A 12,923-nucleotide genomic window follows, 5' to 3' on the forward strand; every position below is an offset into this window, starting at 1 on the left:
ATAAACAGAAAAAAAATATTAATATTTAAGAGATGTATGGTATTTTTAAAAACATTTTCGAAGATGTAAAGGTACTAGGCTAGAGAACACATAAAGCTACTCTCGCTTCTTTTTTTGCTAGCAGAGCAAACTTTGCATGGACGTCGTACATATCGCCTTTTGTTCCCTTTCTCTCCCTCCCCCCTTACGTACATGTGACTGAGAGTCGCAGCAGTGGCATAGCAAGCATAACTGGCGTCCGGGGCAAAATACCCTTTTGGCGCCCCCCCCACCACAAAAAAAATGTCAGTAACATAATGTATAGAATATATTCGTAATACGAAAATAGTGCAAATAATAATAAAATGCTAAATCTGCCATAAAATACTCAAAACTATATTAAGTAGATTTACTACCTAACTACACTAGCCTTGGATTCGGAAATGCATTTGTGTCGACTGAAAAATCAGACATACGATTATCTAGAATTAGTTAAAAAGGCGTTATTTATTTTACATATTTATATAAGTGTTTTTAAAAAGTACAGTTTTCAAACAATTAAAAGTTTAATATACATTATAGATAAATAGATATTTGCCTACTACAACTCAACTCTGCCAGTCCGGTAACCCATAGCAACCAAAAACAAAAAAAATATTTATTCTGTTCAATTGTTATAATTATTTAACATTCTGTCTCAAAAAATCGTACTACCATAATTGGTGACACGTATTTATTACGAATAACAACCTTCAATGTTTTTACGAATAGGGAGTTTATATGTCAAAATTCTGAGCAGCAGTAAGTTATCCAGTGTGATGAGATGCAAGTAAGACATTTCACCTGTCATTTCAAGCGTTGTGCCGCATTCCAGTGCAGCGGATATATGTATCGTCTACTGCATTTGAGCCGCCAATTTCTCTGATTAAATACCAAGAAACCGTGCCACTATATACATATTGATTATTTTTCTATACATATTATTGTACATATTTGATTGATCTAAAGGGTTTGACGACTATGCTGCTTCACAATTGGTGCGAGTGGCACTTAAGCAACCGCCTTTTTGTCGCCGAGACCCATCGTTATGGTTCATTCAATGGGATGCGCAGTTGAGTCACATTACTGCCGACGAAACTCAATTTTATACAGCGACCGCCGCGTTAGAATCAGAGGTACTTCAATCAGCTCGTGAAATAATTTTGAATTCACCGGCGACGGACAAATACAAATCTTTAAAAAAAATAATTTATGTTTTTTAAGAATCCGAGACAGTTAAAATCAAGCAGCTGTTTACGGTTGGGTGATATGAGGCCTTCTCAGTTGCTGTCTAAAATGTCAGACTTAGCCGCCGGTAACCTAACGGATAACATTCTTAAAACATTATGGATGAATAGACTCCCATCTAACATGCAAACCATTTTAGCGGCCAGTAGCGAGCTACTTAAAGATCTTCCGAAAATCGTTGATAAAATTCACCAGCTGGCCATTCCAGCGCAAATACACGCAGTGCAGGCGTTTGCTATTGTGGTGTTACAGGCTCAAATTGATGATTTGTCCAAACAGGTTGCTCAGTTAGTAGCCATCCAAGCTGAACATTTTCAGCGCAACCGCTCCACATCACGTGGTTGAAATACACGTCGCAGCCCACTGAGGAAACGTTATGAAAGCCGGGTATTCATAACCTGGATAGGATTGCTAGAACGCCCCAACCCGCTTGATCACAAAGTGATCTTATGGTCCAAAAAGGGGCCTCATAACCCGGGTATTTGTTTTTACCGCCACAAATTTGGAAACATTATGGATGAAAAGACAAAACAAGCAAACAAATGCCGCCCACCGTGTCGTTATAACGACCAGGGAAACGAGAAAGGCCGTTGCTCGAAGTTGTGAACGACAGCGGCCGTAATTTTGCATGCCTTTTCGTCATCGAAAAGAAATCGGACTTAAGGTTTCTTGTAGACACCGGGGCTGATGTTTCTGTCGTTCCACCACATTTTCACGAACAAAAGCGCGTTACCAAGTTACAACTTTATATAGCAAATGGAACTCCTATTCAAACTTTTGGTGAACGCCTGATATCTGTTGATTTAGGATTGCGCCGCAACATCCAATGGTCATTCATTATTGCTACTGTTTCAAGTCCTATTAGTGGCGCTGACTTTGTTCAAAAATTTTCTTTGCTTGTCGATCTTAAGAATCGCCGTTTGATAGATTCCACATCCAAATTAACTTATCCGGGAGTAATTCGCAATAGTCAAGATTTGAGCATAAAACTGATTTCGGGTAACTCTCCATGGCATCAACTTCTCAGAGAATTCCCTAGAAACACGCGCCCAATTATGGGTATTTCGGAACCCAAGCACGTACTACATTATATTGAAATTACCGGACCTCCAATTGCAGCTAAACTAAGACGCTTACCTCCGGACAAGCTTAAAGCCGCCAAAGAGGAATTTCAATACATGATGGAACAGGGAATTTGCTGTCCTTCAAAATGTTCATGGGCCAGTTCTCTCCATCTAGTTCGGAAACGAAATGGTAACAGGCGCCTGTGTGGCGATTATCGTCGGTTAAATGCAACTACAATTCCTGATCGTTACCCATTCTCGCACATTCAAAACTGTATGCAAGTTTTAGAGGGAAAAGCTATTTTTACAACCCTTGATCTAGAGCGGGCATATCACCAAGTGCCAGTTAACCCAGCTGATATTCCGATAACTGCGGTTATTACGCCTTTTGGACCATTTGAGTTTCCGGTCATAACTTTCGGCTTATGCAATGCTGCTCAAACGTTCCAACGCTTCATGAATCAGGTGTTAATCAGCCTTGACTTTTGTGTACCTTATTTTGATAATGTCTTAATCGCCTCCTCTTCAGAGCAAGAAGACCTATCACATTTGAGAACAGTTTTTGAACGTTTTAAAAGGTACGGTGTCAGTCTTGATCCTTCTAAATGCGTTTTCGGCCAACCAAGAGTATCCTTTCTTGGTCATGAAATTTCCGCTGATGGCGTTCGACCCCTTCCAGATAGAGTCACCGCTATCCGCGATATACCCGAACCATCTACAGTGAAGGACTTAAGAAGATTTCTTGCTATGCTCAATTTTTATCGACGTTTCTTACCTCATGCAGCGACCCTACAAGCACCTCTAAATTCGTTTTTTAGTTGGAAGCAAGAAAAACGATAAAGGTGTTATAACCTGGACCACAGAATCTCGCGAAGCCTTCAAAAAATGCAAAAATGATTTAATTTCGGCAACAAATTTGCAGTATCCTTCCGCATCTAAACCATTATCACTCTACGTTTATAAGGTTGCTTTTCAGCAGCATTCGGATAAAGCTTCTACTCGTCAAATGAGACACCTAGACTTCATAGGGCAATTTCAACAGGTATCCGTTATATCGAGGGGTTCGCAGAATATTGTAGCAGACACCTTGTCTTGTATCGAAGAACTAGCCGTTCCTTCGCCAATAAACTTTGCTGCACTGGCGGATGAACAACACCGGGATTCAGAACTACAAACACTCTTGAAAAGCAAATCTTCCATCAATCTCACCTTGCAGTTTATGCAGCTGTCACCTGGAAAATCACTTTATTGTGATGTTCAGGATTCAAGCTTTCGACCTTATGTTCCCTCCGGGTTTCGCCATGCCATTTTTAGTCAGTTACATCGTCTGTCACATCCTGGCATCAAGGCTTCGAGGAAACTGATACAGCAACGTTTCGTATGGCCTAGCATGCAAAAGGACTTAGCCAACTGAACACGTTCGTGCTTGGAGTGACAAAGATCTAAAATTGTCAGACACAGCACCAGCCAACTTAAAAATTTAAATTTGCCCTCATCTCGCTTCAATCACGTGCACCTCGATTTGGCCGGTCACTTATATTTATTATAATAATATAATACGCGAATGCAATTAATTACTATGTATACATTTTTCTTACCTTGGATAAAGAAAATTTATTATTTACTTCATCAAAGTCGATCCTTTCAAATTTTTCTCTTTCCACGCTTAAAAATGCTCAGATGACTTAGGGGATCTTGTCCCATCGTTGATTGTAAATATGTGAAAATTTATTTTAATTTGCTGAACGAACGTTCATAGCTAGCATTTGATAATGAAATAGTAAGTAGTATTTGAAGTGCGACTTTAGGTTTGGAAAAACATTTTCTCTATAGATCTGTAGTGGAGTTTTAGGTTTTTCCCATTTTTCCCAAAATGTCATTTCCAGATTATGGAATCGCATTTTGGAAACTGGATATGTTTGAGAAATTCGGGACAAGGTCGTATTATCGTTTTAAAATAAAAAGCTGGAGATATACGTGCATTTCGTTTAAAAAAATAAAAATATATCTCTACTTTGGAGAAATAAAATGGTCAGAAAGAACGTTTTACTTCATGTACTTCAAGCATTTTATTACACATTTTATCAGACAAATCAAGAAAATAAATAATTAATTATATTACAATAATTATTAATTTTAAATATATTTTCCAGAAATCGATCAAAATAAAAACTGAAATTTTCCGAAAAATCTTGTTTGGAGACCATTTGGCGCCCCTCTACGAGCAACGCCCGGGGCATCATGCACCCCTTGCCCCCCCCTCACTACGCCACTGAGTCGCAGTCGGATTGGTCGATCATACAAAAGAAGTAAATCATTTTTAAATAATTCAAATGAGTCTATAATCCCTTGATAGCAATTAAAAACTTGAAAGAGTCACAAATAGGAAGCGTTTCTTGAGTTTAAACACTGTAAACTTAAATAAATACTTTAAAATCTTAGTAAATCTTCGGAACTAACAGAAGTTGGCGTGAAGTCACGTGGGCCAATCACAGAGACATATTTTTAAGCAGAGTCGGTTAACGATAGACTTGATTTGAAAACACAGTTTTTTTATATAATTGTTATTTCTATAATCCATAGTTCTGTTTGGTAGAGCTTTCGATTTGTATATTCGATTCAAATCACTACTTCAATTAAGTCTTAATGACTTTTATTTACACACATCTTTTATATTACAATATAAACATAATTCGAGATTAATTTCAAATCAAAAGATGGGGATTATCCCCCCCCCTTCGTATCAAATTCTATCAAGAGAAACTGAGTGAGAGACCGCTCTCTTCCAAGCTTGTTTTCGACTCTTCGTTGCCACTTGCAGAAGAGAAACTTTCGCTCATTTCGCGTTCAAATTGTAACATTTCTCCCACCTTTTGATTTCTGACAAAGTATGAAAAAATCAAAACAATAGTGAAATGAAAATTGAAATACGAATATAAGATGAGTAATTTAAATCTTACCAAAATCAACAATTTTATCTAGGCGTAACAAATATTTTGAATATTTTAAACTTACTTAATATTCTGCAAATTTACATTCTTTAAACAACAGGCAAAAATTCTTTTCTGAAAAATACTAGTAAAGAGATTAGTTCACTAAACTGGAAAATCAAATTTTATACAAAATTTAAATTCAAAGAAAGGAATAAAGAAAACAAATAATAGTGGTACTGAAAACAAAATTAAACTAATTAAAATTTCTTGGTTTCACAATTTTTCCGCCATACCTACTAAACTGAATGTTTTTATCAGAATTTTCAAGTTCACAGTCTTTGGTATCAATTACTAAATCATTCCTTCAACCAGTATTTCTCGAAGATATGGATGATTCAGTAGTTTTAAGCTCGAAGATAGATTCTTTATTGTCTATCTCCATTGGAAATACTCTTTGAACTGGTCTTAACAGTTCACCACTAGATGTTTTTACTTACACCCTTTCACCACTCTGATGTTGCTGTCTTTTCCTGGATATGTTTCGATCACACGACCCATAGGCCAGTCTGTTCTTTTCCTTTTATCGTCCTCTACAAACACTAAATCACCTTTCTTGATGGTTCGCGAAGGTACAGTCTTTGGTCGATGTACTAACATACCAAGATATTCATCTCTAAATCTTTTACGAAATTCCACACGTTACGTTTGGTGGTATTGCCATCTTTTCGATAAGTTGATTTTATCCAAACTATCCAGATGCTGAACACCTTCAGCTCGCACATCCTGAATAAACATAGATGGAGTGAGTGCATATAAATCGGTGGAATCTTCTGACTCGTATGTTAATGGTCTGGAGTTGACATTTGCTTCTGCATCGCATAGGATAGTTAACATTTCCTCATACCAAAGTAATGCTTTTCCAGGACTCTTCTCAATAACTTCTTGATCATCTGAACCAGTCTCTCCCACCAGCCGCCCCACCATGCTGCGGCTGGTGGATTTAACTTCCACTGAATTTTCATTATTTAAGAAATTCTAATAATTTGGTTCCAATCAACAGATCGGAGTAAATTCCTTGCCCCTACAAAATTTGTGCCATTATCGCTGTATACTACTCTAAGCCGTCCTCTTCGTGCTATGAATCTTCTAAATCCGAAAAAAAATCCATTAGTCGATAAGCTTTCAATTAATTCTAAATGAACCGCACGATAAACTGCACAAGTAAAAAGCAAGATCCGAGCTTTTCTATTTTCTTTTAAATAAAGTGGTCCTGCTACATCAACACCTGTCACCTCAAATGCATAAACATCTCTGACTCGATCTTCTGGGAGAGGACAAGGCACTGTATCAAGAGCTTTCGCCGAGTATCTCTTGCACCGAACGCACTTCGATATGACTCTTTGTATTGTTTCTTTTTTCTCTTATTATCCAAAATTTTTGACGAATATTAGTCAAAAGAACTTGAGTACCAGCATGTAAAAGTTGTAAATGGTAGTCTTGTATCATTCTTTCTACTAATTCATGTTTGGATGGAAGTACAATATGGCCCCGGAAGTTTTCATCATCATGTCTTCCCAAAATCTTCATTTTCAATCTTATAATCCCTTCTTCATCTCTGAAAGTAAAATGTCCCTTCAACTGTTCTTCACTAGAGAATGCTTCTTGTTGAACGATCTTCACTAATTTCTTCTCAGCAATGTCTAATTCTTCAATACTCAGGGTTTTGCCATAATTTCTTCCTCCATGTCTACAATTATTTATGAATCTTAGAATCCAAGAAATTATTCTCACAATTTTAAAGTAACTTGAAAAGTAAATCAGATACCATTTTTCAGCGGTGATATTAGCCAAAGTCGAAATAATGTTCTTTCGCTTTTCTTTCATAATTTCTTCTTCGTTAGTAATCATTTCACTAGTTGGCCACGCTTCATCGTTCTTCATAAGCCATTCTGGCCCTTGCCACCAGCGAGATTTCACAAAACTCTTAATCGAACACCCTCGTGATGGTATATCTGCTGGATTCGAATTTCCTGGAATGTGACGCCATTCAGATTCCGATGACAATTTTTGTATCTCTTTTACTCTATTTGCGACAAATGGCGCCCAATGGCCATCTCTTTGGATCCAAAAAAGTACAGTACTCGAATCTGTTTAATAGTTCCTTGGAACGTTGTCTAATTTGAGTGTTTGTAAAGCAAGAGCTGCGAGTCTGACTTCTATACAGCACGCTAATAATTCTAGACGATTTATGGTCATTTTTCTTAATGGACTCACTCTACTTTTGGATAGAAGAAAATACACCGATACATTTTCACTTGTTTCTTTTCTTAAATAAATTACACATCCATAGGCTTTTTTACTTGCGTCACAGAACGTATGAAGACTAAGACTTTCATTTCCATTTATATCTATAGCCCTTGGAATTCTAATACTGGATAAAAGTGACAAATCATCAATTCACGAATAGAACTCTTTTCCTAAGTCTTCGGGTATATTTGTATCCCAACCAATTTTTAACAACCATGTCTTTTGTATGAGTAGTTTAGGTGTTAGCGTTATATGGCAGAGAAAACACATGGGGTCGAAAATGCAATGTACCGCAGACAATATATTTCTTCTAGTAAGATTCACTGGTTTGTCAGTAGCAGTCTTCACCTCAGAGAAAAGGCTATCATCTTCCTTATTCCACAAAATTCCCAATACAGGAGTAGGTTCTATACTGTCTTCAGACTTTAAAAGAGAAGTGTGCTTCCACCCTCTTAGATCGAATGACGCAGAATCTAATATCTGTTTCGATTCCTCGATGAATCGCGTAAGTGTCTCTTCATCAGGAACAGTTGTAATGCAATTATCTCCGTAGAATGATTCTTTTAAATTTTCCGCTGTTTCAGGATATTTAGACGAATCCAGATCAATGTGGTGGCTTAATACAGCAGCCAATAAAACGGGACTGCAATTCAATCCAAAAACAACGCGTTTATGTCTAAAAACTCTAAGTTCGTCCTTGTCAAAGTCTTTCCACCATAAAAATCGTAAGAAATCTCGATCATTCTTATTCACTGACATTTGCAAAAAAGCCTTTCTTATGTCTGAAATAACTCCTATTCTATTCTTGCGAAATCTTAAAATTATAGGAATAATTTGTTCCAGCAAATTTGGACCCTTTTCTAGGCAATCATTAAGTGTGCGCGAATTTTTGTCTTTACAGGAAGCATCAAAAATCGGTCGCAATTTCGTGGACGAAGTTTCTTTGAATACCCCTTTATGTGGTAAAGAGTGACACTGATTATTCATTTCGTGTTCAGGGACTTCCTCTATAATTCCTTCATTTAACCAATCTGTGAAAACATTTTCGTAATCCTCGAATTTGCCCTTTCGTATCAACCGGTGTGTCATACTGTTTAAGCGCTGTCTAATAATATCTAAATTTTGACTTGAACAGTCCTGTTCTATTACCCAAGGCAACTGAACCTCATATCTTCCCTCTTTAAAGGTAACACTTTCGTTAAAATGATTCAATGCGGCAATTTCCATTTCCTTTCTACATTTTGTTTTAACATGGTCTTGAATCCCCAATAAATCTAATTTCCACAAATTTTCAATCTTCGGTGTGTGAATTAATAAAGAACTCACTGAGACGGCATTAGTCACATTTTTCTTATCGTCGATATGATCAGATAATTTTCCCATTAAAACCCACCCATTTTGGTTTCCATTGTAACTAATGTTGAGTTCAAACGTTCAATTTTGTCTTTTACTAATTTCCAATATTATCAGCTCCAATGAGTAAAGATACGTTGTTGTTATCTAAAGATTCATGATCAACATCCGCTAAAATTATTCCCCTATCTTTTAACAACTCCCGAATATTTTCCGGAGGATAGTTTAGCTCAGCACTCGATATTTCATCAGTCTCTAAAACCTGAATAATTAATTCCTGGTTATCGAAAATGTTTTTTATTTTTACTTCTACTCGAGTACAGTTCTGTTTGGTAGGCACTTGAGATCCGAAAGTATGAATCATTATTTCTTCCCTTCCCGCGACTTTTAATCCCAGTTGTTTAGACAGACGTTTCTGAATATACGAGCGTTGACTAGCGCTGTCAAATAAACAAGGAACTAATTTATTGAGTGACCTACTTTTAAGTTCTGCTGTCGCCATCTGTAAAAATATTTTATTCCTACCGATGCTAATGTGATTGCACGCTGAATTTTCTACTCCTTTTGATTGCGATGCTTCGGTTTTTTTCTCATTTTTGTAACAAAAGGTTACATTATGTTTTTTGTGGCAGTATACACAAGAGTTTTTCTCAGAACAATCAGAAAATCGATGACCTTGAGCCAGACAAACATAACATCGACCTTGTAATCGCAGTACATTTCGTTTTTCATTTACACTCATATTACACTTTTCACTATTATGTGTATTATTTTTGCAAAAAATACAGTTTTCTTCTTTTACAGGAGCTAATAATTCTGCCGCTGACGACGGGTTAACTTTAGAGTTAAACTCATTGTTTGTGTATTTATAATTACTTTTGTTTTTGTCGAAGTCTTTATTCTTTCCGTTCAAAGAAACGAATTTCGGTTCAGGTTTGTTAACTGCGTACGTTTGTTCCCGGCATTCAATTTCGTTTTTCAAAAAAGCAATTAAACCTGTAACATCAGATTCCTCTTTTGAATCACGCTTTCGATGATATTCGAGAGTCAAATCATGAGGCAATAATTTCAATAATATCGGATTTAACAAGTGTCCGTACGAACCTGAAGTTACTCCTAAATTACTTAAGCTTCGTATGTTTATTTCACAAGCGTCGTGTAATCTTCTTAGTGCATTTAAGTTAGAAGAATTTTTAACTGGTTCTATGTCCAAAAGATTATTCATATGTGATTTTATAATTTTCACTGGTTTTCCAAAGCGTTCTTTTAAAAGTTCTAAGCACGAATCGTAATTTTGTTCGGTTATCTGAAATCCTTAAACGACATTATATGCTTGCCCTATCAATAATGATTTCAAGTATACGAATTTTTCAATCTTGGTTAAAGCTTTATTCTGATCAATCGCAGCTTGAAAACTGTTAAAAATTCTAACCATTTTCCTGCATCTCCTGAGAATCGTGGAATATTTAACTTTGGCAATTCCATAGCCGATGACGATACATTTATTTCAGAAACGGAAGGGTTCAAAGAATTTGCATCTGATGCATTTTTCACAGACAAATTTTCATTACATTTATTTAATCTTATTTTAATTCTAAACTTTGCTGATATAATATGTTCATTGTATTTATCACTTGCAGAAATATCTTTTTCAAATTCTTTAACATCTTTTAACTGAGCTTCGATTTGTGAATTCAACATTTTCAACGTGTTTTCTCTTTCGAGAATTGTTTCATTCATCTCCTGCAATTCCTCAATGTTTGTGTTTTCGATATTTTCTGATAACAAAGATTGTATTTTTTTAATTAATTTCGTAACGCTACTGCGTTCATTCGTACGTTTCTGCTTCAGTTTGTCTAAAGCTTCCATGTTTAAAATTGACTAATCACAATATTGAAACAGTTTTTTTTTTTTTTTTCCAAATTTTCAAAGAAAAAGGAATTGCTTACCTGTTTACACGTAATCCATCTGCTAATCTTCGAAATTCTAATCCAAAAGTCCCTTGGTGAAGGCACCACTAAAATATGTTATTTCTATAATCCATAGTTCTGTTTGGGAGAGCTTTCGATTTGTATATTCGATTCAAATCACTACTTCAATTAAGTCTTAATGACTTTTATTTACACACATCTTTTATATTACAATATAAACATAATTCGAGATTAATTTCAAATCAAAAGATGGGGATTATCCCCCCTTCGTATCAAATTCTATCAAGAGAAACTGAGTGAGCGACTGCTCTCTTCCAAGTTTGTTTTCGACTCTTCGTTGCCACTGGCAGAAGAGAAACTTTCGCTCATTTCGCGTTCGAATTGTAACAATAATAAAGCAAAGTCCATAATCTGCTAAAAAGTCTTTTAGTTCACAATAGTCCGATGCTCTGCCAAAAGCAAATAATACGATAAAAATACATACACAAAATACAACACAGAGTTGAAACTTGGTAAGATGAATAAATGCTATTAAATGCGGGTAAATGCAAGAAATTTGAAGAAATATTTACATACTATTTACAAAATATTTACATATTCACCACTTTGCATTGTGGTGAATAGATCGTGGTCGTTTAACCGTACTCTCATAGTTCATAGTTCGCTAAATTTTTGATAGCATTGTGCGGCGAATTAATGACGTTGAAAAATATATGTGAAAAAATTAAGATTTGTTCTTGTATTTCAAGGATCTTCAATTCCTGATAAATTTGAATGTTCCTGATGAACCAATTTACATTTGTCATAGAGCGAAGTATTTTGTTCTGCATAACACTTAATTTTTTCCTGTGAGTCTTGCAGGCATAGCGTATAGAAGTATTGAACGAATTAAAGTTAAGTACAGAGTCCGTTTTGTCTGTAGATTTAATTTTGATTTTCTTCCGAGGAGTGGATATAAAGCCATAAAAGCGGCGTTAGCTTTGTTGGTCACATAATTAATGTGTTCTGTAAAGGTACGTTGAGAGTCAATGAAAACACTTAAGTATTTGTAGGAGCTTGCGGTAAGGATGAGTGCATTATCAATTCTTAATATCATTGTTGATAGGGGAGTATTTTTTGTATCTTCGACACATTACAATACAGCATTTTTCAGGAATAAGGTTAATTTTCCATCTTTTGCACCATAATTCGATAATTTTTACTTGATTTTTAAGCTTGTCTATTGTGTGTTGAGGGTTCATTGAATTAGATAAAATCACCGTGTCATCGGCATATTTCAAAATTTTTGCATCTGTGGGTTTAGGCATGTCACTTGCATACAGATTAAAATTTGCCGGAGAGAGAACCGAGCCTTGAAGAAGGCCTCTAAAAATCTTTTTCTTATTTGAAAGGGCATCTCCGCATCTGACTTGAAAAGTGCGATCTTCTAAGTAGGATATCATAAGTTTCAGGAAGCTGTCGGGAGGCTTTAATTTGGATAATTTAAAAATGAGACGGGCATGCCACACTCGATCGAATGCTTTTTCGAAATCGAGGTAGCATGCCGCGATTCCATTCTTCTTTTGAAATTCTAATGCGATGAATTCTATTAAATTTAAAACTTGATGTGTTCCAAGTTACACTTATGCCGAAATTATCAAGCATTCTGCTTGATGTGTTCCGGCTGTCATCAGCTGTTTGCTCTTTGGGCGCTGAAAAGAGAATAAGTTCGAAGTGTGAGTCCAGAAGGGCAGGAGCTAATGGGAAAGAGGCGTGACCAGTTGTCACGTGGGCTGCAAGCTAACTTATCATTGGTTGCGAATCTTCTGAGGAATACCTCGCTAAAATTGCAATTAAATACAGTACAAAACGTATATGAAAGTAGAAATAGTAAAATTAATTTCATAAATCAGTCTTCTAAATTATTTACATATGCATATTAGTCCAAGTTCGTCAGGAGATAAACACAAGGCACAGGAAGAAGAGCCCGTTAAGTCACATGGGTAGTCACCCACCCAAGCTGAGGCTCAGATGCTTGCTGCTTGAGTTTGGTGTCACTGAAAGTAGATACTATCGTGATCATTATTTAA

This window comes from Stegodyphus dumicola, chromosome 5, assembly GCF_044657685.1.
Source record: "Stegodyphus dumicola isolate Sdum_Otavi_A_Nest chromosome 5, ASM4465768v1".
Taxonomy (NCBI): Eukaryota; Metazoa; Arthropoda; class Arachnida; order Araneae; family Eresidae; genus Stegodyphus; species Stegodyphus dumicola.